Genomic DNA, 27850 nt, shown 5'->3' with positions numbered 1-27850 from the left:
GATGCAAGTAGTCCTCGGTTATGCACTTTCCTGCCATTATTGAGGCTACTGTCTTAGTCTTCTTATAGTCCTTCCATTTACAATTCAGAAACCGGTGCCTAAACAACAGTCAGTGGCACACACAACAGGTAAACTCTGGGCCGTCCTTCACTTTCTCTAAAAACTGCTTCACAACAAAGTCAAACTGCCCTGTGTGTTCTGCCTTAACCACCTGTTTTAGTTTAACAGCAGCTGCAACACATCTCCTATGATCAGGATTTTCATATGTCCTGATGCTTGCAGCCTTTACACTATCTCTATGAAATTTATTTAAGCATTATTTACATTTACTTTTTTCAGTGTTTTTTCTTTCTTATGCAATACATTAAGCTGATATTTCTTTGCACTCATGGTCTTAACCCTTATCTTATGTGCAAGATTCTTTGTATTTACATTTTATTTACTTTGCATGTTTCTTCATGCCCTTATATGACAAATTTTGTATAGTTTCTTTTGTCATATGTCTTCATAAATTCTCAGTGCAAATCATTTTGTTTCCTGGTTAAATTTTTCTTTGTCAAAAAAAGCACATAAATCTGATCTAATCCGATTAAAGCTACCCAAAGCAGAAACAGGACTCTCAACTGTACTATGTTCTCTAAAGCTATAGCCTCCAGACACAGGTGTGTTAACCTTACAGTAACCATAACAATTCTGTGTTTGAGGCTGATGACACAAAACACCTGTCTCGTAATGGGTTACCATTAACATGATGCAAATACACACCTTCATGTGACAACCTACTACCCTGACAACTATATTCAAGCCAGCGATCATTATAATAGGTGTACACACAAACCTAAACAATCACTTGCTGCTTGAACCTCCAGCTCAATGGCTCAAGTACCAACATAACACATCCTTGATGTATTCTGATATAGAGGAATACTCACTTCTCAAAATACCCTGATATGCCACAGGATTGCTGTCTAGCTGCTAGGTAGAGAGCAATTAGATAGTCTAGATAACCTAGCAGCTAGTCTAAATAATTAGACAAGCTGCCCACAGCTAGTCTAATTTTCCTATGGTACTTCTGTGTACCACTTGGCCAAGTGGTTATTGCGCTTGGTTTCAGTTCAGAAGGTTCCAACTCCACATTTCGCCATGTAATGTGGAGTTGCGTCAGGAAGGGCATCCGGTGTAAAACTCGTGCCAATTCAACATGCAGATCCACCTTGGATTTGCTGTGGCGACCCTGAGGGCAAACGAGGAAGCAGCCGAAGGGACTTACTTTTACTTTTGTGTACCACTAACAGCCTGACTGACAGCCCTAAAAAACAGTTGCCATCACCCACAATCTTCTCTGTCCTACAAGGAGTCCCTAAGGGACCGAGAGTAGAAGATGTACACTCCACTTTCTCAGACTCCATGTTAAACTGTCTACACAGAGTGAGAGCAACATCTTTAGACAGGGGATGAAATTGCACATTTTTACATGCTACATCCCCAACAAACACAATATCCAAATTCACAGTGACATCATCACTTTGTTTCTCCTTCTTAGATGTGCATTTTCGAGATGGGAGCTTTAGTTTTTCTCCTCTCCGAGTAGATGCACAGACTACTGGTGTGACAGGACTCTCCTCAGTAGGAGCAGTAACCTGTCCTCTACATTCATCAACTGCACCTGGGCACTTCACACAAACAACACTGATCTCAAAGAGCTTGGGTGTTTGTTTCACAGATCCTGCAAACTTAGAAAAGTGCTCCAGCAGATGCTGGAGCGAACTGAAATAGAGCACGGCGTTCTGCCCTGCACCATCAACCATCCCATCCGCACTGCAAGCATGTGAGTCCACTACTGCATACTGACCTCTTTCACCAATGATGGCACAAGTATGGCCAGCAAGTGTAAAGAAGCAGATCTTGTATTTTGTGCACATCTTACTCAATCCATCAGAGAGAGTTGTGTGCACACCTGCATCAATGAACTGTCCCTCAACAACATCAACATCCCCAGCAACAAAATCATAAAACTCCAAATGTCTGTCCGTCAAGGAAACACTGCTGATCCAGGACACAAAGGCGCTCAGCCAGCATTGGTCCGGTTGCCTTGCCTCAGGGATGTATACAACCCATCACCTGAGACCACAACCTGGTCCGGTGTGTCAGGCTACCATGAAAACACACTCTGTGGTGTGTTTCACTAGAGCAACTAAACTAACGGCTACACATTGAAGACCACCATATTTAAACCGCTGGTCACCTTGATGGAAACTTCCTCTAACGGAAGCACAACTCTGGGACTGAGTGGAAGCCTGTGGATCCATCAACACAGGAACACTGCAACCTTCTCCCTCAGCAACACACTTCTCCACAGAGATGCTCTCTCTCTGGTAGTCCATCGCTTTCGATGATGACATCTATGCAGACCCTCAGGGGGGATGGATCCTCTGATGGCTTCTCAACCCAAAGGCTGTAGCACACAGCTTTCCACACCTCCTGCACTGATGGTTGATGTGGCTGGGTTGGCCGATGCTGCTTTATGCCGCCTGTCCCTTGCAGCTTCTAGACATCTCCTCCTCGACCATAGTTGTGGCTTTAGAGATGACAGCCCTTCAGGCTGGTCGATCAGTGGCAGCTGCTTCAAACTCAAATGGCTGGATACTGCACCACTGAAGGTTGTTCTTCACTTCCTCCTCAGAGGGCAGTAGGTCAAGGTTTTCCTGGGTAGTCCTCTGTGGGAGTTGCTGCAGTGTTGACTCGTCAACTGAAGGACGGTTTAGGAGTTTGGTGAAATGCTCCTTCCACCTAGTCCTAATTTCCTCTTTATCCTTGATGAGAGTTTGACCATTGGCTGACATCAGGGGTGTACTTTCCCACTACGGGGACCATATATGTCTTTTATGGCAGTAAACATTTTAGAGTTGTTTGAGTCTGCGTAGTGCTGCACCTCAGCAGCTTTCTGTTCCCACCAGTTGTTTTGCATGATTCAAAGCTGTCTTTGTACTCTAGCCTTGGCCACTTTATACTTGTCGTGGTGAGAAGTGTTTGGACAGTTTTGCCATTCTATGCAGGTTTTCCTCTTCTCATTCAGGAGGGCTAGTATACATTCATCATTCTCATCAAAGCAGTCTTGGTGGTGTCTTGTCCTAGGACCAAGTACTGCCTTGGCTGTTTCTGTGATGCATTCTTTAAAACAGTCCCATTTTTCCTCTGGTCCACCACTCATAGTTCCCAGCTCTTCTATCCTGTTGTCAAGCTTAATTTGAAACTCCTGTAGGTGTTCAGCTGACTGGACTCTAACAGTGTTGAAGGCTATTTTGTGTTGTTTTGGGCACTTAAGATACGTAGGAACAATGTGAATGCTGCACTTTGCCCTAACAAGTCTGTGGTCTGTCCAACAATCTGCACCGCGCAATACCCTTGTAAGGAGGATGTCCCTAATGTCTCGTTGGCGGGTGATTACATAATCTATCATATGCCATTGTTTCGATTGTGGGTGCATCCATGTTTTGTATTTATCAGCCTGTCTAAACATGGTTGTGTTTGATAACCCACATTAATTCATACTTTTGCCCACATTTATTTGATATGTATTTGTTAATACCGTTACTGTAGGTTTAACTAAGCTATTATACTTTATACACTAATTACCGTTTTTGTTTATCGTGTTAGCTTGCTGGGTACGGTTGGCTTATTAATAGCTAATTTAGCTCTTCTACTGTAACTAGCTTATTTTCACCATTTGCAATTTTATTTTACATGGTGTCGATTTTTAATGATTCATCAGTTTATGTGTTCCTTTAAAGATATCAACCTATAGTACCTAAGTTCTTAGGTTTCCATTTGATAGCATAATGATTATACTTTTTATTTTCCTATAGTATGCTTACAGAGTTACTTTAGATAGATACCAGTACACTCACACACTCATAGCTTCTGTTTCTATAATAAAATACCAGATTTATAGCTTAGCCTACTAACTACATTTGATTTTACTACTAGTCTACATATTAAATTACCTATACTACAATCTTCTCCTGTGATGTCTTATCCTTCTTATGTCTTATTATTTATTACACACACACCTTTTTCTTGAGCCACTTGGGTGGTTAGGGAGCGTTCCCATGGGATAAAAAAGCTTTTTAACCTACCATCCCTGGTTCTCAAGACCAGGCACCTAAGTGGCTCTACTCTACTCTTTTCTACTCTCATATTTTACTCTTCCTTTTTAGATATTTAGATATACCTTTGTATCCTGGCATAGTTCCACCTTAGAATTGGAATATAATATATAAGATATTCCTTACTGAATTTTCATGATGTTGGTCATGACCAGGTTGTGTTCAGCACACTTGCTCAACAATGAGAGTCCGCTGCTGTTCATTTTTGCAAGGCTCTATTACTCCCTTCCACTGTTCATGGTCTTTGCCCACTCTAGCGTTAAAATCTCCTAGAACAAGGAGCTTGTCGTTGCCAGGTACAGTGTGTAGTAGAGTGTCTAATTTGGCATAAAATTGCAGTTTGTTCTCCTCTGTGCTTGTCATGGTAGGAGTGTAAGCGCTTATGATGGTAATAAAACACTTATTGTTGATGGGGAGGTGAAGTTTCATGAGCCTTTCATTGATACCAGTGGGCATATTGGGTATCTGTTTGAGGAGGCTGGACTTGATGGCAAATCCAACTCCATGTATCCTGTCCTCGTGTTCAGCTTTGCCTTTCCAGAAAAATGTATATCCACTACCTGGTTCTGAGAGAGAACCCTCTTCTGCAAGTCTCGTTTCGCTCAGTGCTGCAATGTCTGTGTTGTATCTAGCCAATTCTTTGGCGACAAGTGCTGTTCTTCTCTGAGGTCTGAAGGTATCGTCTTGATCCATAAGGGTGCGAACATTCCACTCACCAATGAGTAGTTTCTTTGTTTGGTAACTGGGTCGACCGCTGGGTGGATAAGTCCCACCCTCTCCGCATAAGGAACCTGGGCCCAGTGGCACGGAAAACCGTTACACCTGGAGACTCCTCAGCTGCAGTGGATGGCATGGCTCCTTTCGTATCTTGCCTTGCCCTAGGCATTCCACAATGCTTTGCTGTCCCTACCTTTCTGACCGTTGGATTGCTTGGATTGACTGAACCCACCCCTCTTCTCCACCTGAGCTGACAACTTCCACCCCTCTACACAGACATCATCAATGTCTGCTGCATGCCAGGTACAAACTGGAGACATGCTATGTCTCACTGCCTGAACAACACTGCACGTCACATACGCATCAACATCAAAATGAGGTGCTGCTGTACGAAGGCATTTCCCTAACACTACTGGATGTGTAGCAATGTCAAAACACCTGCAAGGCAAGGGGTTAATACACTGACCTTGAGGCTGGTCAGGCACAAGGAAAGGAGGGACAGCCGCAGGAAGGGTCACCACACAGAAAGACAAAGAACCTTCAAATAATTCTATTTGCCTCCTGCTCCAGGACGTGGGCTTCAGGGCGGACAGTGAACATGGATGTTGAGGTCTAGAGAAGGGGGGGGGGGGTTCCCTTAAGTACACTGGAAGACAATGCTTGTTCTCAATTTCTTTGTAAAGACTTCTCAAGTTCTATCAAATCTCTACATTGACAGCTGGGATATCGTATTGCTTCTTTACACTGACTTCATACTCTTTCAGTACATCACAAATAAAACTGCACCTACTTTCTTCTTTGCCGCCTCCTTCATGACACTGGCAGTCACCGGAGCTTTAAGTGTCGCCACCAGCTGCACATAACGAAAATTCAATCATAAATACCTTCCTAAACAAACTAAAACCTATGACTTCATCTTTCTTTCACAATAACGTAACACATGCCAAATTTTTATTGCTAGTTAACTGCTTAACCTGCAACACACATCTGGCTTAAAACACTATATACCTGCTTCCTGGCATGTCTGCTCTTTGAGGAAACAAGTTTCCTTTGGTGTTCCACACGCCGGGTCTAATGTGAGGAAAAACAAAACTGTCAATCACTTTGACAACAATCCCTTAGAGACAAACATTATTGTATTATTTCAAGTGTAAAAAAGGGAAGGCAAATTTATTAATATGTCATCTATTAGAAATAACTTTCAGGTTAATTACCTTTGTTGCCTGTGGGAACGCCGCCAAGAGCCGATGGAACAACCTTGGCAATTGCAGCCAGCCGAGCCAGTGAGAACCAGACAGGATTCAAGTGGAATGAACCACTCCCTCAAGGCCACTGGAGCACCATCCACCTGTATGATAGACAGGAGGATTATTCGTAAAAGTTGCAATTCTCTCTGACAAAGCACACACATTAACTATTGCTGTCATGTAAATATAATTGTTAAATGAGAAGACAACTTACTACATGATGAACTATCCTCTTCCAGGGTGAGTCAGAGCCATGCTCATGGTTACCAGAGTGGTTCCTCTATAATGAAAAACAGCAAAAAAAAAAAAAAAAAGGATCAATTAACTTTCTTCTTTCATGAAAGCATATTTACATTGTTCAACCCCTTACCTTCCTGCCCGGCTCTACAGACCAGTCGGGAAGGGGGAGCCGTGGAACAGGGACCTCCCCGACCACAATCACACAAGGAACAACCCGTGGCCAATGCCTGGGTTTAGGAGTGGGAGACACTGGGCGCGTCACCTGTGGCATAGATGCCAGTGTCTCCAGGTGGTGTATGGTGGCAGCCAACATCAACTCCATGAGGAGGGGCATCCCTATGTCGTCACTGAGGTACACCTACAACCCCATTTCCAAAGAAGTTGGGACGTTGTGTAAAATGTAAATAAAAACAGAGTGCAATGATTTGCAAATCCTCTTCAACCTATTCAATTGAATACACCACAAAGACAAGATATTTATGTTCAAACTGATTTTTGTGTAAATATTTGCTCATTTTGAAATGGATGCCTGCAACACATTTCCAAAAAGCTGGACAGTGGTATGTTTACCACTGTTTTACATCACCTTTCCTTCTAACAACACTCAATAAGCGTTTGGGAACTGAGGACACTAATTGTTGAAGCTTTGTAGGTGGAATTCTTTCCCATTCTTGCTTGATGTATGACTTCAGCTGTTCAACAGTCCGGGGTCTCCGTTGTCATATTTTGCGCTTCATAATGCGCCACACATTTTCAATGGGCAACAGGTTTGGACTGCAGGCAGGCCAGTCTAGTACCTGCACTCTTTTACAACGAAGCCACGCTGTTGTAACACGTGCAGAATGTGGCTTGACATTGTGTTGGTGAAATAAGCAGGGGCCTCTCTGAAAAAGCTGTTGCTTGGATGGCAGCATGTGTTGCTCCAAAACCTGGATGTACCTTTCAGCATTGGTGGTGCCATCGCAGATGTGTAAGTTGCCATACCATGTGCAACTAACACACCCCCATACCATTACAGATGCTGGCTTTTTTAAACTTTCCGCTGGTAACAGAAATATGATACTCACTGTCAAAGCAACATCACATTTTGCGCTAAGCAATGTCAGCGTGGACTGCGGAGGAAGGGACTGTGAATTTTCACGCCTCTCCACTCTGTTTCCTGCTTGCTATAAACCACGGTCTTTCTCTTCCCTGTCTTTGTGGCAACATTGGCAGACCTTCCCCAAGTAGAGCAGGGCGTGGCTTTACTTTGAACCAATGAAGCAATGCTTCGATCTGCTGCTTCAGTTTTTTGTTTTATTTTGCTTTATCTTAATTTTTCCCCGCTAAAACCCTAAAGAGCATATATCTGTGAGTAATATTTACTTTTTTATGTTAAACCGACCTGTTATGGTCATCTGAAACAGTTGATGTATTTTCTAACTTAAAAATGGGACCGATGCTAACGTGTTAGCGTGTCTATGGCGTTTTCAATGTTAAAGTTAGCATTAAGCTGTAAAAGAGTCAAATGTATTACAAATTGTAACATTCATTTATTTTTATTTATATATCAGTAATAATAATAGCAACAACAATAACAGTAATAATAACTCATAATGCCACAATACAGTTTTAAAGAAACAGACAAAAAGAATCCGATAAAACAAAACAGAAAAGATTAAACCAACTAACAATGAACATAAATACATGAATATAGAAATTACTTTCCTGTGAACACCTAGTGACTCTTACACCTCCACTTCATCCCTGTTTTATTAAGTTTAATGACAATTTGTTTCGGTCAAACCACATCTAAGCTGTGTTTTTACACAAGAAAAAATAAAATGCAGTAAACTGCATATTTGTCTTTTTTTCATGAAAATATCTTATTAAATATAGCACATTACACTTTAGTCAGGTCTTTAAAATACTCTTGTGGACTCTTGCTGTAATATGTTAGTGGTTGAGATAGTTGCTGTAGGCATCTAAAAATGCTCATAATCAGGTTAAACCTGATGGAAATCTCTTTGTGCTGTGTCTGTGATGTATGTATGTGCAAAATAAAACAAAATACTCCAGGTATGTTTTTGACAAGAATATAACATCATAACTTTGTTACAAGCTCAAACGTTGATGTTGTGTGATAAAGGCCGTTTAATAATAACTCACTTAAAGAAATAATGGCAAAACTCACATGTAAGTAAAAAAAAGATTAATTGAAAAAATAATCGATTACTAAAATAATCGTTAGTGTTATAATGCAGTTATAATGCAGCCCTAGTTTGTTTTACGAATGAGAGCATTTTACCGATTAAATGTGAATAAGCCAGTTTTGAGTTTCTCAGTGTGCATGCGTTTTCAAAACTGGTGACAGTGTTACTTTGTGCACAGCAGAACAATGTTGTCAGTTGCTTTAGGCCCTAATTTTGTATTTTATTGACTGTACAACCAGTGACACAGCACCCTTTTGGTGCATTTACCGGAATAGAACTGATCAGAATACTACAGAAGACAAAGAATTTTTACTTGACAGTTTGAAGTGGGTTTTCTTTGTTTCAGAGGGCTTCATACCCACTAAAATTCACTAGAATATACAAAATTTAATTTGTTCTTTTAAAAAATTTCTGGGGGAGATGCCCCAGACCCCCCATAATCAATAATGTGTTTTTACTTGACAGTTTGAAGTGAGTTTTCTTTGTTTCAGAGGGCTTCAAACCCATTCAAATTCACCAGAATATACAAAATTTGACTTGGTCTTTTAAAAATGTTCTGGGGGAACACCCCCAGATCCTCCAGAATCAAGACTACACCCCGCCCCCCACCACCCTTTCATGTACCTTTAAGTTCAGGTTTTGCATTCTTTTTATGCTTTGTCTCTTTCTCTCTCTCCTTAGAGGCTATTTAAAATAGATTTGTTTACTGTATAATGTGTTTATTGAGGAAAAAAACTGTTTGCCCCCACTACGCCACATTTTAGGGAATTGCTGGTATTGATTTTTGCCAGGAAAAAATTTCAGTCAGATGAAAATTTATTGCTTTAACCCATGCCTTAATTTCAAACATACCAAGGCGTGCTGACACGCTGTGAAATTCCTGACGGCAAAACTCTTGAACATCCCCCAGGACTGTCAAGCATGGGACAAGGTCCATAATGAAAAACTACACAAAATAACAATAATGGTTAAGTACAAAATTCTATTAATCCATACACATCAGTATCATTAAAAAGAATACATGCGTATCCTACCTGTGCAGTTGGCCAGACACTGCAGCCAGTTGCCAGGTAGCAGCAAAAAGCTGTGCCCCCATGCTTGGGCATGGTGCTGGCCGTCTGGTTGTTTCCAGAGGTAATTGAGACAGACAGCATCAGGGGTCCGAGGAAGAACAACATGCTCAACCTCAGCCCTGAGCTGGTCCGCGCCAGCCCCCGGAGTTGACATGAAGCCAAAGGTGTAGTGATTCTCTGGCATCGGCACAATCCCATCTGCAAGGGAGTGCCCCTACAACAAGAACAAGCTGGGAGAAAAGACAGGATTTCTTTTAGGATGAAAACGAACAATTAAATCCTGTCAACATCAGTGTATTCTGTATTGATTCCTCATACCTTCTTGCCTGGGACCTCGGCAGGAATGACCAACTTGTGCTGGCGCCCAATGTGCGCAGAAGTTGGCCATTGGTGCAGTTTGGCGCCAGCCGGTGCCACAACATGTTGATGGCAGTGATGAAAGTCTTCCGTAAATTACTGGAAATCCCAGTTTTTACTCGCATAGTGAATGTTTCTGGGTTATTTTTTTGACAACATGCTTCAGAATCCATTGACTCAGTTCCATCCAGTTCCATGCCCAAACAGTTGGTGGCGGTAATGCACCGTGTTGGTTTCCAAGCCGCCAGTTATCTCCAAAGAAGAGGGGTTAATTTGTTTTGGTTTTTGGGAGTTTAGTATTAAGTTATATATTTTTTTATCCCTCCGTGACTTTGAAAACACCCTTATATCAGTGTTTGCTCATACACGATTACATTGCCTACGTCTGTCTCACTCTGCTGGCAAACAGTGCTAACAACAAACTACAGGATGACACAAAACATGAGGTGTATTCAGCAACACAAACCACTTGGAGGTTACTTGGCATCTACAGAATGTCAGTGAATGAGTAACACTTCTTGACTTAAGTAGACAACCATATATTCACAAACAATTACATAACTTTAACCCTCTGGAGTCGAATGAAGCACCCTTGCTTCAAAATTCACACAACCTAATTAAGTGGACAAAGCACACAATCCACTCCACTTTGTCACAGTGTCTTTTGAATGCGTGTTGAATGTGGAAACTTCAACCTCCACACCACTTTATAAAATTTAATAGGCCAAGTATAACTTGAATTATGAATGAATGAATTTCCGCATGTTTTTTTTTTTTTTGGAATGATATTCTCATATTCGCTGCATGTTTTGCAAACAGCTGCAGCAAAATGACTAATTTCCTGATTCCTGAAGGACGTGAGGGCTGGAATGAAATACGACTCCCTCAACTTCAACAGCAGAGAGATGGGTGTTACCATTGGTTAAAAAAAAAACAAAAAACTCAGGACCTAACCAATGACGATGACTGTTCGCTGGACTCTGTCGATGTTTTTAAGAGCAAACTTAAAACCCATCTGTTTCTCCAGGCATTCAAACCTTAGTAGTGAGGGCTGTTTTATGACCACTGTCTGTGTCTTAATGTTATTTTGTTGTGATGTACATTGTATTTTATTCTCAGAATTTTTATCTGTGTGTCTTTTGTGAAGCACCTTGTGACTTTCCTTTTCTGTGAAAGGTGCTATATAAATAAACATTACTTACTTACTTAATTGCAGTCCTATTATTATTATTATTTCCACTTTTCAAGCCCCTTTCCCATGCTAAAAAACTCACCAAACTTTGCAAAGTCATTCGGCCAGATCAGAAATTTGACATTTTAGGGATCGTGCACATGCTTGCGGCGAAATGGTGCCCCCTACAAATTTTCAAAAGACCCTCCCCATTGGGGTTTTTTGTCGTAGCCTCACAAAATTTGGTACACATATTTACCATGGTGGGATGCACAAAAAGTCTTGTGACGTCATGGTGAAATGTCAACAGGAAGTCGGCTATTTTCATTTGAAGTTTCGATTTTGAGGTCATTTTTGCCATTTTGGCCATTTCAATTCGAATGGCTGTCTTGCCACATACGAGGTCTGTCCGAAAAGTAAGGGACCTTTTTATTTTTTTCAAAAACTATATGGATTTGAATCATGTGCACTTGCATCAGCCAAGCTTGAACCTTCATGCGCAAGCGTGAGTTTTTTTACGCCTGTCGGTTGCGTCATTCGCCTGTGGGCAGGCTTTGAGTGAGCACTGGTTCAGTCCCCTCGTCGGATTTTCATTGTCAGGGAAATGGCTGAGTGACTGCCGCTTTGCTCCATGAAATTTTTTTCAGAAACTGACAAGACAGCCAGGTGGAAACCATTCGGAAAATTCAGATGGCTTTCAGTGAAGATTCTATCAGCGTCACACAGATTAAGGACCATTACACCTTGATTAAAGACAGCCCACACTGGCGGAGGGCGCGCAGCGCTTCGAGCAGCTATCGACAGGCTGAAATGACCAGATCATTTCCAAAGTGAAGGCTGTGTTGATCCGGGACATCGTCTGACTACCAGAGAAATTGCTGAAGAGTTGAACATCAGCACTTTTGCGGCACATTCCACTGTTACAGGAGATTTTGTAATGAAAGACGTGCGGAGGAATTCGCGCCTTGGGACAGAGCCGCTCATGGCGCACAACAAACACCTCCGTGTTGGAAACCATTCAGAAGATTCAGACGGCTTTCGGTGGCTTTTCAGTCGAGTGAGTATCCGAGAAATTGTGTAACAGCTGGGCATGCCACAACATGTCCTGTGAGACTTCCAACACGGAGCTGTTTTTTGTTGTGCGCCATGAGCAGCTCCATCCCAACGCGCGAATTCCTCTGCACGTCTTTCATTACAAAATCTCCTGTAACAGTGGAATGTGCCGCAAAAGTGCTGATGTCCACATTTTCTGCGATTTCTCTGGTAGTCACACAACGTGCCGGATCAACACAGCCTTCACTTTGGAAATGATCTGGTCATTTCAGCCTGTCGATGGCCGCTCGGAGCGCGGCGCGCCCTCCGCCGGTGTGGGCTGTCTTTAATCCAGTTGTAATGGTCCTTAATCTGTGTGATGCCGATAGAATCTTCACTGAAAGCCATCTGAATTTTCCGAATGGTTTCCACCTGGCTGTCTGTCACAGTTTCTGAAAAAATTTTCATGGAACAAAGTGGCAGTCGCTCAGCCATTTCCCTGACAATGAAAATCCGACGAGGGGGGCTGGACCAGTGCTCCTCAAAGCCTGCCCACAGGCAAGTGACACAACCGACATGCGTAAAAAAAAAATTAAGCATGTGCACGAAGGTTCAAGCTTGGCTGATGCAAGTGCACATGATTCAAATCCATATAGTTTTTGAAAAAAATAAAAAGGTCCGTTACTTTTCGGACAGACCTCGTACTTCATTGTAGATCCTTCAAATTTGGTGGACATGAGGGCTCTGCCTTGAACATTCCCATTAACTTCCCACCTAAGTCAAGCGCCCTCCGGTGGTAACAGGAAATGTTCTATTTATACTTTCACAGGTAATGATGCCACATAGTTAACCCCATTAATTTCATTCGACTTCTCCAACATGCAGAACAAGTTGGTGAATGTACATGATGATCGCCATGATGCTACGAGTAATTGCGTCCATGTGGCGGCATGCCGAATATCGAGCCTTCACCATGAAATTGTGTTCTTCCTTTTGATGGCAAAAAATAACTGTCGTAACCCAATGTATGATGGTACGTTTATGCCTCGATATTCTACTTTCTATACTTGTAGGCCGTCAGCTATTAAACTTTTTGGTTTACGTAATAAGGACGCTCTATTATGCATACTCTGTACTACTAATATAGCTTCTTTCCGCATACCTAATATTCCCCCTTGGAAGCTTGTTGACCCATTAATTGATTTATCACTACGAACATTTAAATAGAGTTGTACCAATGATTTAATCTTTTTGAACAAATCTGGATTTGTTGTTTATACAGACTCACTGTCTAGTTTGTCGGCTTTGCAGGGAAAAAATTTTTCACATCCGTATATTGTTCAACTTTTGGAAACTTTGTATGCTGTCGGTACAACAGGTAAGCATGTAATATTTGCCTGGATTCCTAGTCATACAGGCATTAAGGGGAATGAAAAAGCTGACAAGTTGGCAAAAGAAGCTCTTGCTATGGATGTGACAGGAATACACATACCCTACACGGATCTAAAGCCAAAGATTAACAATTATTTTAGAAACTTATGGCAAACATTATGGGATCTACATCCCAATAATAAACTTCATCAACCAGTCGTTGACTCGCTTAGTCGTTTACCTATAGCTAAGTGGCGGGAAGACATTGTGTCATTGTAAAACAGCTAACTGATCATCTGCAGAGGAATGGTCTATTTGAAGAGTTTGTCAGGTTTTAGAATTCATCATAGTACAGAAACAGCATTAGTGAAGGTTACAAATGATCTTCTTATGGCCTCGGACAGTGGACTCATCTCTGTGCTTGTTCTGTTAGACCTCAGTGCTGCTTTTGATACTGTTGACCATAAAATTTTATTACAGAGATTAGAGCATGCCATAGGTATTAAAGGCACTGCGCTGCGGTGGTTTGAATCATATTTGTCTAATAGATTACAATTTGTTCATGTAAATGGGGAATCTTCTTCACAGACTAAAGTTAATTATGGAGTTCCACAAGGTTCTGTGCTAGGACCAATTTTATTCACTTTATACATGCTTCCCTTAGGCAGTATTATTAGACGGTATTGCTTAAATTTTCATTGTTACGCAGATGATACCCAGCTTTATCTATCCATGAAGCCAGAGGACACACACCAATTAGCTAAACTGCAGGATTGTCTTACAGACCTAAAGACATGGATGACCTCTAATTTCCTGCTTTTAAACTCAGATAAAACTGAAGTTATTGTACTTGGCCCCACAAATCTTAGAAACATGGTGTCTAACCAGATCCTTACTCTGGATGGCATTACCCTGACCTCTAATAATACTGTGAGAAATCTTGGAGTCATTTTTGATCAGGATATGTCATTCAAAGCGCATATTAAACAAATATATAGGACTGCTTTTTTTGCATTTACGCAATATCTCTAAAATCAGAAAGGTCTTGTCTCAGAGTGATGCTGAAAAACTAATTCATGCATTTATTTCCTCTAGGCTGGACTATTGTAATTCATTATCAGGTTGTCCTAAAACTTCCCTAAAAAGCCTTCAGTTAATTCAAAATGCTGCAGCTAGAGTACTGATGGGGACTAGAAGGAGAGAGCATATCTCACCCATATTGGCCTCTCTTCATTGGCTTCCTGTTAATTCTAGAATAGAATTTAAAATTCTTCTTCTTACTTATAAGGTTTTGAATAATCAGGTCCCATCTTATCTTAGGGACCTCGTAGTACCATATCACCCCAATAGAGCGCTTCGCTCTCAGACTGCAGGCTTACTTGTAGTTCCTAGGGTTTGTAAGAGTAGAATGGGAGGCAGAGCCTTCAGCTTTCAGGCTCCTCTCCTGTGGAACCAGCTCCCAATTCAGATCAGGGAGACAGACACCCTCTCTACTTTTAAGATTAGGCTTAAAACTTTCCTTTTTGCTAAAGCTTATAGTTAGGGCTGGATCAGGTGACCCTGAACCATCCCTTAGTTATGCTGCTGTAGACGTAGACTGCTGGGGGGTTCCCATGATGCACTGTTTCTTTCTCTTTTTGCTCTGTATGCACCACTCTGCATTTAATCATTAGTGATCGATCTCTGCTCCCCTCCACAGCATGTCTTTTTCCTGGTTCTCTCCCTCAGCCCCAACCAGTCCCAGCAGAAGACTGCCCCTCCCTGAGCCTGGTTCTGCTGGAGGTTTCTTCCTGTTAAAAGGGAGGTTTTCCTTCCCACTGTAGCCAAGTGCTTGCTCACAGGGGGTCGTTTTGACCGTTGGGGTTTTACATGATTATTGTATGGCCTTGCCTTACAATATAAAGCGGCTTGGGGCAACTGTTTGTTGTGATTTGGCGCTATATAAAAAAATTGATTGATTGATTGTCACCCGCGCTCGTATAGGTCATTCACACTTGACACATGCATATTTACTTGCAGCAGACGACCCACCTTTTTTGTACCCATGTAATTGCGTACTTAAAGTGAAACGTCCTGCTTGAATGTGTTGGTTTTGCTTATATTCATGTGAATATTTATGACGTTCCTGATCTTAAGACGTTGTTTAGAGATGTTTCACGATCACGCATTGTAAGTTTTCTTAAACAGATTAATCTTTTTATTAGGTTTTAAGTTGGAGCAAGGTATTTTATTCCTGTCGCAGAGTTTTTCGGAGGAGACTTTCAGCCATCAGGCCTGTGTAGGGGGAGGCACACCTTTTGTATGCTAACGGACCTGCTTCCTTTAGCCCCTGTCACAGTGGCATATTCGTAGAGCTGCTCATTACAGCGTATCGTCTATGCTGAAATGAGCAGTTCTCCGCCCACTTCACGAGTTGTTTTCTAAATACGCAGCAGTATGTTGAGGGCTATGTGCATAGGACAGAAGAAATTAAACATGTTTAATTTTCCTCGGCGTACAGCACAGTATGGAGCCTTCACGCGAGTACACGCAGTGCTGTGCTACTGTTGGCTACTGTGAGCCCGCCCACGCTTCAACACGGTACTGTACGCCATTTCACATCTCCCTGTTGTTCTTCTGGAGCTATAAATACTGCAAGATTGTTGCTTCACTTTGTCATACTGGACTCATATGAGGACTGTTCACTGTGTCGCATCGTTTCATAAAAGCGCTCTCGCCACTCTCTGTGACACACACACACACAGAGAGAGAGAGAGATAGACCACGCGCACTATCCTTAAAATAAAAGCGGTCTCTCTCTCTCTGTGTCAGAGAGAGAGACCGAGACCAAGACCACGTTCGCTATCAGTAAAAGTGCTCTCTCCCAGTTTAACGAGTCACAGCGTTTCGTTCAGGGCAGCCTTTGCCACAGCCAGACTCAGCAGAATCTGGACACAATGAAAGTGATCCACCAAGACAAAAAAATAATAATGTTAAATGACTCCGTTTTTGAGCCGCACCACACCATGCAGTAGAGAACAGAGCGCACTTCCACAGAGGCAGAAAATAGCACTGAACTGTTGCGGCATGGCACACGCTACTGTGTGCACATTAAAACGCGAACACACGCAGCTGCAAGTATGAACGAACACTGAAAAAGGCTGAGTATGCGCGTATTTCGGGCGTATTTAAATGAAACGCAACACCGCAATGAGCAGCTCTACGAATACGCCACTGTGACGGGCTTTGATACACGTGACTTGCATACATGTAAAAAAAAAAAAAAAAAAAAGTCTCTTACGCCATTAATCTACTACAAACAGGAAGTCTGCCATTTTGAGTTTTCTTATTTTGGCGTGCTTTCCACACATTGTATTTGAATGATCTCCTAGTGATTTTTTCAATGCACTTCAATTTTCTTTCAGATCATCCAGAGACATATGATCAAAAGTTATTAAAAGGTTTTTCTTCCTGAACACATCTGCCCCCTCTGTTTGTGCTCTGATCCCCCCCAGTGGATGAACCATCAACTTGTCATAACTCCTTCATGCCTGATTTCCTTGAAACTTGAACTGTGTGATGAGTGTCTGGCCCTGTACACACCTGACCACATCTTGTCATGCTCTGAGCGGTGGCGTGGGAACCCAAGGGCCTGTCCATGACTGCTTTCAGTCCTATTTACTTATTTTTATTATCAGTTTTCATTATCAGATTATTTTCTTGATTAAATGATTCATCGTTTGGTCCATAAAATATCAGAAAACGATGACCGATTCAAATATGTAATTTTATAGGGGATGAATGACACCAGAAACTATACACATTGAAGAAGCTAGAATCAGAATACTTGGACATTTTTCTTCTTAAAATGTCTAAAAATGATTAACCTTCTGGCTACATTAGAAAAATACAGTCACTTGTTACATTAAGGATGTAAAATGTCCTGTATTTGCTCCCATTATAAAGCTTGGCATTATAATGGGGCAGGAACACCACACAAAAGTGCTCAAGGATGTAACATGTCCCCAGTGTAGCTACAAGATTATCAGAATGACTGGTAATGAAATTATTATATATTTTATTTTTATTTTTCATTTTTTTAATTCTTTGGGACTTTTTCTAATTAATGTTAACATTGCAGTTTAAGGGCAAGAAAAATACTTCAAAACAATGTTTATGACAGACACATTACGTTCAGTGTACTCAGTATTACTGAAGTAATCAGTTGCCAGAGAATTTTTAAGTTTTGAGTCACGTTTTTGAGAACATGCCATGTTTGAGTTCTGTGTACTGAAAACAATGACAACAAAAGTAAGAGTAATGAATTCTGTTGACATAAAATAATGTGGTTGTGTACTTATTTGTTTTAAATTCTGTTAGCTTGTTTTTCAAAGTTCTGTTAAGTTATTCCCATGTATTGAAAACTTAAAATTCAATTCCTATTTACTGAAAATGTTTGAGTTGATAGGACTGAAAACTTGAAGTCATATTAGCTAATTGAAAATATTTGAGTTGAGTTCATGAACACCTAAATTAGATGTAATCATAGAGTACAAGTAGCATGTAATCTAAAGTTTTAAGTTGTGAGAACAGTTTATGAACTCAAAAATATTGTGGCAACTGATTACCGCAGTATTTTTGAGTTCTGCTTTTTCAGGTTTATGTGTGTGTCAGTGCTGGATGAACACCAACCACACAGCAGCCTGTGCTGAACACCCTCCAATCCTGCTGTCGGCTACCAGCGTCAGCTCACAAAAGTGTCACCCACCATGAAATATAAAGCCTCAGTGCCACCGAATAATAAGCCATGAATAATGAGCCACTATGTATCCACTGTGATGTTTCTATGTGGATTTTTGTCAAAATTTGTTTCCATGTTCTTTTTATGTCGTCATATAAAACCACTAACTTAAAACAACACATATATACAGTTCTATGTAAAACTTTGGGCACCCCTGATGATTTCCATGATTTTCCTTTATAAATCATTGGTTGTTTAGATCAGCAATTTCAGTTAAATATATCATATAGCAGACAAAGAGTGATATTTGAGAAGTGAAATGAAGTTTACATGATTTACAGAAAGTGCAATAATTCTTTAAACAAAATTAAGCAGGTACATAAATTTGGGCACTCCAACAGACAACAATATGTCATTATGTAGTAGAGCCAACAGCCTGAGAGAGTCTGGATTCTGGTTGAAGGTATTTTGGACCGTTCTTCACAAAACATCTGAGGTTTGTTTGTTTCCGAGCATAGACAGCCCTCTTAAAATCACACCACAGATTTTCAATAATATTCAGGCCTGGGGACTGAGATGGCCATTCCAGAATGTTGTACTTGTTCCTCTGCATGAATGCCTTAGTAGATTCTGAGCAGTGTTTATGGTCGTTGTCTTGTTGTCCATGTAACCCTCAACTTTAACAAGATTCCCAGTACCTGCACTGGCCACACAGCCACACAGCATGATGGAACCACCTCCAAGTTTTACAGTAGGTAGGAAGCATTTTTCTTGGAATGTAGTGTTCTTTTTCAGCCATGCATACCGCCCCTTATGTCCAGATAACTCAATTTTAGTTTCATCAGTGCACAGCACCTTATTCCAAAATTAAGCTGGCTTGTCCAAATGTGCTTTGGCATAATTCAAGCGACTGTGGTGTATATGCAGAAAAGGCTTCCTTTGCATTACAGCATCTGTGCAAAGTGTGCTGTATAGTTGAACGATGCACAGAGACACTATCTGCAGCAAGATCATGTTGTAGGTCTTTGGAGCAGGTCTGTGGGTTGACTATGACTGTTCTCACCATCCTTCGATTCAGCTTATCTGAGATTTTTCTTAGCCTGCCACTTTGGGACTTAACTAATACTGTGCCTGTGGTCTTCCATTTCTTCACTATGTTCCTCACAGTGGAAACTGACATCTGAAATCTCTGAAAAAGCTTTTTGTATCCTTCCCCTAAACCATGATGTTGAACATTCTTTGTTTTCAGGTTATTTGAGAGGCAACTGATCCAGACAACCAATGATTTTTAAAGGAAAATCATGAAAATTATCAGGGGTGCCCAAATGTTTGCATACAACTGTATGTATTTTATGGCTTTATTTGATTTGAAATGCACTTTTTCAATTGTGTGGAGAAAATCAAAACAAATTAATCTTTCTTTTGTGGCATATAACGGCAGCCGGCATCCTTATTGTTACATTGCTGCCACCTGCTGCATCAGTCCGTTAAAGCAGTACTAAATCCTCTTGAGTATAGTGTCTTTCAAGTATTTAAAAAGCCAACACTTCCCCTCTTACTTGACCTTATGGCTAAAATACTTCCTACAGAAACGTCTTTCAGTCCTTACAATTGATTTTCTTCAGTTTTTGCTCTTTATAGATAAACAATTCAAAAATGATGATATATATTTTGCCTGCATGCTGAAATCAGCCTGCATCAATTTTATTTTTATTTTGGCAAATTTCATAAGACTGCAGTACAGCTGGTGCATGGGATGTGTACTTTTAATGATGCTATGCTGTATGTGCCTGTGGGGTTTTCCTGCTTGCTGGCGTACGTATGTGTCGTGCAAATTCACATGGTGTGATTTAGGAATTTATTATGCAGCAGTAATTTGTAAGCATACATTTTACATGTAAATATTAATAAAGTTACTGTTTTATACCACAAATGGTTTGATAGGTTTTGACCCAGAATCTTGTCTCTGCTGTTTGCGGATGATGTGATTCTGTTGTCTTTGTCAAATCAGGACCTTCGGTGTGCACTGGAGCGGTTTGCAGCCGAGTATGAAGCGTTCGGGATGAAGATCAGCACCTCCAAATCCGAGGCCATGGTTCTTGACCGGAAAAAGGTGCTTTGCCCTCTTCAGGTCGGTGGAGTGTCCTTGCCTCAAGTGGAGGAGTTTAAGTATCTCGGGGTCTTGTTCACAAGAGAGAGACAGATGGAGCGTGAGATCGACAGATGGATCGGTGCAGCATCTGCAGTGATGTGGTCGCTGTATCGGACCGTCTTCTCCACGTCCCAGGTGAGGGTGGCCACGATAGTGGACTCCAGAATGATGGGCTCCGGTGGATCCGACAGCTCTGTTTTGACTTCGTCTTCGTGTACCCGGGACAAGGCATCCGATCTCTGGTTCTTGGTCCCGGGGCGATAGGTGATCCGGAAGTCGAAACGCCCGAAGAACAGTGACCAGCGGGCTTGCCTGGGGTTCAGCCGCTTGGCGGTCCTGATATACTCCAGGTTCCGATGGTCAGTGAAAACCGTGAATGGCACAGACGCTCCCTCCAACAGGTGTCTCCACTCCTCAAGAGCCTCTTTCACCGCAAGGAGTTCTCGATTGCCGACGTCATAGTTCCGTTCAGCCGGGGTCAACCTGCGGAAAAGTAGGCACACAGGCCGGTTGAAGAAACCTTATCGGTCTCTCCGCTCTGGGACAGCACGGCTCCTATCCCTGAGTCAGAGGCATCCACTTCAACCATGAACTGGCGGCTAGGGTCGGGCTGCACCAAAACTGGCGCAGTAGAGAACAGTCGTTCAACTCCTTGAACGCGGCTTCGCACCGATCCGACCAGGTGAAGGGGACTTTTGAGAGGTCAGGGCTGTCAGGGGCTAACTACCTGACTGTAGCCCTTAATGAACCTCCTATAGAAATTAGCAAAACCGAGGAACTGTTGCCGCTTCCTACGGCTTGTTGGTTGGGGCCAATATCTCACTGCCGCAACCTTGGCCGGATCAGGGGCGACGGAGTTAGAGGAGATGATAAACCCCCAGGAAGGACAAAGATGCGCGGTGAAACTCGCACTTTTCGCCCCTTCACAAACAGTCGGTTCTCTACCAACCGCTGCAGGACTGACGTACATGCTGGACATGGGTCTCAGGATCCGGAGAAAAGATGAGAATATCGTCGCAGATATACGAAGACGAATCGGTTGCAGGAAGTCCCGCAAGACGTCGTTAACCAAGGCTTGGAACGGTCGCGGGGGCGTTGGTGAGGCCGAACCTGCATGACCAGGTACTCCAAAGTGACCTAACGGGTGTTAAATGCCGTCTTCCATTCGTCTCCCTTCCGGATCCGAACCAGGTGATACGCATTCCTAAGATCCAGCTTAGTAAAGATTTGGCTCCATGCAGGGGGGTGAACACGGAATCTAACAATGGCAACGGGTATCGGTTGCGAACCGTAATCTAATTCAGCCCCTGTAATCAATACATGGACGAAGTCCGCCATCTTTCTTGCCCACAAAAAAGAAACCTGCCCCCATCGGGGAGGTGGAGTTCGGATCAGCCCGGCAGCTAAGAGTCCCGGATGTAGGTCTCCATTGATTCGCGCTCAGGTCGTGAGGAGGTTGTACAGGCCTGCTGGACGGGAACTCGCGCCTGGAACCAAATCAATGGCACAATCGTACGGACGTGCGGGGGAAGGGTGAGTGCCAAATCTTGCTGAAGACGTCAGCAAGATCGTGGTACTCACCCGGCACTGCCTCGTCAGATTGGGAGGGACTTTGACCTCCTCCTTAGCCTGTGAACCGGGAAGGAACCGAGGATCCTAAACACCCCCGATGCAGGTTTCGCTCCACTGAGCCACCACCCCAGACGGCCAATCAATCCGGGGATTGTGCTTCAACATCCATGGAAGCCCAAAATCACGCGGGAGGTAGAGAGTGCACAAAAAACTCAATCTCCTCCTGATGGTTTCCAGAACTACCAGAGTTACTGGTGTGTCTTGTGTGTGAGTAAAGGAGGAGGGTGCCATCTATTGCCCGCACCTGCAATGGCGAAGGAAGCGCCACCAGAGGGAGCCCTACCTCCCTTGCCCATCTGCTGTCTAGCAGATCCCTTCTGACCCCGTGTCCACCAGTTCTCGGGCTTGAAGGGTTAAATCCCCGCTCAGATTGTGACTGGGGAGTCGTGTGGCAATTTGTGTGTGTCTCACTTGAATGGTTTGACCCTCCTTAGCCCAGTCTCTAAGGGCGGTTGTTGTCGTTTGGCCGTTTGGGCAGTTTCTCTGTGTGTGCTCAGTTGAGCTGCAGAGACAACACTCTCCACGGATCAGCCTCCCCATTTTGGCCCTGTGCGTTTCCCTAACAACGTCAGCAGGGGGAGCTGTTGCCCACAAAGCGCTGCGGCTGTGGAGCGTGGGAGGGCGGCGCCTTATCGAACCCAGAAGGGAGAGGGGCGGCGCGTATCCAGTCACGCCTTCGCCTCTGCTCCCGACGGCGTTCCTCCAACCGATTGTCTAACCGTTATAACGAGATTGATAAGCCCATCTAAATCCCGCGGGTCTCCTTAGCTACCAGCTGCTCCTTCAGAACCACGACGTCCGTTACGAAGGCGGCGCGGAGCGCAACGTTATTCCAGCCGGACCTCGCACGCTGCGATGCGGAAGTTGACTGCATAAGCGGCTGCGCTCTCGCGTCCCTGTCTCATTGACATGCAGCACAGTTGAAGCGGTCTCTCCCTCTGTTAGGGTGATCAAACACTGTTCTGAACTCCCCCACAAACCAGTGTATGCTGATAACAACCGTCGAGTTCTGTTCCCAGAGCGCCGTAGCCCAGGCGCGTGCTTACCCCGAAGCAGAGCAATCACATAAGCTATTTTACTAGTATCTGACGCGTACATGACGGGACGTTGTGCGAAGACGAGTGAACACTGCATAAGAAGTCCGCGCACGTCTCCACACAACCTCGTACAGCTCAGGAGGGCTTATGTATGCTTCAGGGGATGGTGGGAGGGGTTGTTGAACCACCACTGGAACATTTATATCCTGCACAGGGTCGGCAGGAGGACGAGCCGCAGCAGCGCCCTGAGCACTCGCCGCCATCTGTGCGGAGAGAGCCTCCACCCTGCGGTTCATGAGGATGTTTTGCTCAGTCATTTGATCCAACCGAGCCGTAAAGGCGGTGAGAATGTGCTGCAGCTCACCAATCACGTCTCCTGCAGACGCCTGCGCTCCCTGCCTCCCATGGTCGTTCAACAGCCGGGTGACGCCCCTCGGAGTCCTGACGCTGGCCGAGATATCCTATGGGAAGTGTAGTGACACGGACCCACAACAGGGGGCGCCAAATGACCGGTCAATAGATGAGCCAAAAGTAACAATTTAATGTTGTGAATGTGCACAACGAACATACAGACAATCACAGAATACTCATAACAGTCATACACGAGGTGACGTGTGGGCAGGCTCGAGGATAGAAGACGTCTGTCTGAGAAGAGCCGGAACCACAGATTTCCGCCGCCCCAGAACCTGGTGAATACTGGAGCCCGCCAAGTCCGAATTCCCCGGTGATCACCGTCCCCGACGGTCGGATCTGGTACTGCTGGCGAAGAACAAAGACAGTCAAGTGTGGTGTTGTGGTACACCCAGTAACAACAACGGTGGGAATGCCACCTCCACCTCTCATTCAATATGTTGCAGCGGTCTCAGCTGAAAAGGAGCGCGTCTTGCACAGCCTCCTCACAAACGGACCGGTTCTTCCTGCAAATTCTCACAATAACAGAGTTACAAATCTCACAAAAGGCTGAGAGTATTACCTCCTATGAAGTATGATATCTCGGCAACAAGGTGGAGATGACGTCTGGTCTTTATGAGTGAGATGATGTTGAGTAGATGGGTGACAGCTGTCAAGAGGTAATGAGCGACAGCTGTCACCCCCGGCTGTGTCCATGGTGGCAGCGCCCTCTGGTGCCTGAAGCCCGCACTTCAGGCAGGGTGCCCTCTGGTGGTGGGCCAGCAGTACGCCTCTTCTGGCGTCCCACACAACATTTTTCATGGGATAAAGAGCGCTGTGGATTTACAGGAATTTATACAATGTGACTTTTTTACTAAAATGTGTGTTGTTGATATTTTACCCTGATTTTCAAACAAGCATTTAGCTGTGGTTTTGAAATGCTTTGACAGTCTTCATGAATTTCATGTAGTTTAATTTTTCTGAGTTAATGCATAATTTGGTTTACAATTGAAAGGAAAATCATTCCAGGTCCTACTTCCACATCATATTCTGTTATTTCAACATTATCATTGGCAGTTCAAATGAAAAGTTGAGTCTAGCATCATTAAAATATGCACTTCTAAACCCTGGCTCGACCCCCTTGCAAAATTTTCCTTGGATTCCACAATTTTCATTTCACAGCCCTGTAGATATCTGTCTTTGTGGTGTATTCAATTAAAATATAGGTTGAAGAGGATCTTGCAAATCATTCTATTCTTTTTATTTACATTTCACACAACGTCCCAACTTCACTGGAATGGGGTTGTACATCATGTTAAACTAGGTCAGATAATGAAGAATAATCCATAGTTTTTGGTACTTTTTGCTTTTGTTAAATTACATTTTAAATCCAATTTTTTTATATTGTTTGAAACTTTATGACAAATGTAAATCAAACAAATTTCTAAAATGTATTTTTTATGACCTCTTATGGCTCATCTACAGTGCCTTCATGGCACCCCAGGGGGCTATAGCCCACGTGTACTTTCTCAACCAATAATAGTCGGTCATTGAGCTCATTTGCGTGCTAATTTGTGCAAAGGGACTTCATCAAGAATAATATCAGTTACAGATTGGCATCTAAAATATAAAAACTACAGATTGGCATCTTTCCTCCCAAATGTTGGAATTTTAGTCATGAACAAATCAATGCAGGAGTGTTCAGCAGTTTCTCTCCAGTTTAAACTCTTAATGGGTCAACTGACTCATTTGGTAGAGCATATTGATATGTACTACATTCTATTGAAAAACTGTGAGAGATATTAAAAGTTTTAAAATTAGGGTTGGGCGAGTACATCACTATCGTATCTGTTCAACCTTCTAAATTGTACTTGGAGTGGGCGGTGCCTATCCGGAGGTGGGCGTGGTTTGACCAGAAAGGGTGGGGCTTACATTGGTACACTTGTCTGAAATTGATTGAATTGATCAAAAATTTTGTTTATTTATTATTTTAAAACTTATTTACGAAACAGACTTAAAATTGAGATTCAAATCAATGTTTGTGTGACTCAACATGATATTCTAAGTGTATGAATGAATATTTACAGAACCAGCCTCAGAATGAGATTCAATGTTTTTGATTAAAATAGTAAAGCAACTATTTACAGAACACGTTGTTTATAAACATGAATATTCTTAAGTGTACGAGTAGAATGAATATAACAGAAAGGCCTCACAATTGAGATTCAATGTGATAGAAATATGAACACTAAGTATGCATGAACAAGAGTCACACACTCAAAGTTTGTCTGCTATATGATATATTTGACTGAAATTGCTGATCCAAACAGCCAATTTTTTATAAAGAAAAATCATGGAAATTGTCAGGGGCACCCAAACTTTTGCTTACAACTGTATCTTGATGACTGAAACAAAATAATAATAATTCATATTAGCTGTTGCAGAATTAGTCAAATAATTTTGTGGCACTTTTTTTGGGGACACCCTGTATCTGTGGGTAGTTTCAAAGACTTACCATTTGCTGCAGCTCTGTTTTGAGACAAAGCATAGTTTAAGCAGTCATAACTATGTATGTATTTTTTTTATGTGTTGTATGTGTCTATGCGTGGATGTGTTGCTGCTGGACAGCTGAATTTGTCCTTCGGGGATCAATAAAGTATCTGTGTCTCTGTATCTATCTATCAATCTATCTATCTATCTATCGAACTATCATGTGCCAAGCATAGAATTCGAGGCAGAAACCAAGCAGTTAATTGTTCCTCCCCAAAATACGTTAATATAGTGTCTAATGACTGATATTTTGCATTCATGAATGTTTTTTTTTTTATGCTGTAGCCTTTTGATGTCAATTTCAGGGACACTTCTAAAATATTAAAAATTAACAATAATAATAACATAAAAAACAGGCTGTTTTTGCAAAAAAAAAAAAGTTTTTTCTTTCTTTCTTTCTTTCTTTTTTTTTTTTTTTTTTTGAAGGGATCTCGCCCAGGGAGTAATTCAGTGTAGAATTGCCACTGATAGTACATAACCCTTGTTGACTGACTCCAGAATCAGTATCACCGTGGTAATACACTGATACTGAGCTCAACAGAAATACATATATTTCTTCCTCTCCTGTAAAATATCTTTTAATTACTCTGTAGTTCTAACATGACAGGAAGGCTAACGGCGTCTTTGAATGGGTCAGAGATGGCCAAGTGGAGCTGTATATTGCATCTGAAGTGTGATTTATGATGCCTCATTTGGAGGACTAAATCATCTCTGAGTGTGTGCATGGATCCACTCTCCACAGGGAGCATGTGAGAGGACAGCTGATTGAAGTGTTAAAATGTTTTGCAGGAATAAATAAGCTTGACTCTTTGACATTATTCTAAGCAGGAACCATTTGGCTGTGAACTGAGAGGGTTGTGATTAATTGAAAGTGTGCTGCTAACAAACAAGGTATTAATTTCCCGACAGATTTAACAGCATGACTGGTTCTATAGCGCTGTCATGTCTGTCCTTGAAAACCAAACCCACAGTGTCTAACTGTGACTGCTGAAAGGAACAGGTCACCGATGCGAGATCTGCACCAGTGAAAACGTCAGATGAAAAGAATTTGAGTTAATTTGTTTCTGTCTTAAATGAGTGTCTATATTTACGTTTAATAGAACTGTGCCTCACTCTGGTATGGCAAAAAATAAACGCTTGTACAACAAAGGACTTTATCTTGATGATCAGTGGTGCACTGTTGTATACAGCGCATAGTGTTTGTGCATTATTGGTGTGGCCAACACCACATTGCTGTTTTGAGGCTGCATATTCATTACTTTTAAAAGTCTATGTGAAGAAAGTGGACTCAAGTGACAGTAGGCCAACAGAGAGCAGCCACCACACCTCCCTGAGGTGAAGCAGTGTTGCATTGTGGTGTCATTTTGTATCATTCCATGAGTGTTTACTTCTGTTTCACTTAATGGTTGTCTTCGAATCAGTTTTGTTGTGTATAAAAACAGGATGTACATGTATAATCAACCTGCTTAGATGTAGAGTGCATCTGGAAAGTATTCACAGCGTTTCACTTTATCCACATTTTACCCGAGGCCATCAAAATATGGCCATTGGGTATTGCGAAGGCTTTGCGTCTGTCCGTTGGTCTGTCTGTCTGTCTGTGTTTAGCGTAAGTCCAGTCCTATTACTGCCAGGGTCTTCAAATTCACAGGGAACATTCTTGGGATACAGACCTTGTGTTGTGTGGGCCGCTGAAGAGGAGGTACTGCTGGCCCACCACCACCAGAGGGCGCCCTGTCTGGAGTGCGGGCTCCAGGCACCAGAGGGCGCTGCCGCCTCACAGGAGCAGCCAGGGTGACAGCTGTC

General features: G+C 42.6%; 1 long non-coding RNA gene across 1 annotated transcript; it reads left to right on the top strand.

Moving 5' to 3' along the window:
• The first annotated feature begins 1386 nt into the window (after positions 1-1386).
• LOC117511940 lies at positions 1387-26759 on the top strand. The gene is made up of 3 exons (XR_004561156.1): positions 1387-1944; positions 17862-17874; positions 26746-26759. It is a non-coding gene; the product is annotated as an uncharacterized LOC117511940 (long non-coding RNA).
• The last annotated feature ends 1091 nt before the right edge of the window (positions 26760-27850 follow it).

This window comes from Thalassophryne amazonica, chromosome 1 (genome assembly GCF_902500255.1).
Source record: "Thalassophryne amazonica chromosome 1, fThaAma1.1, whole genome shotgun sequence".
In the NCBI taxonomy this organism is placed as follows: Eukaryota; Metazoa; Chordata; class Actinopteri; order Batrachoidiformes; family Batrachoididae; genus Thalassophryne; species Thalassophryne amazonica.
Note: the sequence above shows the minus strand (reverse complement) of the source record. Positions and strands in the feature narration are given on the sequence as shown.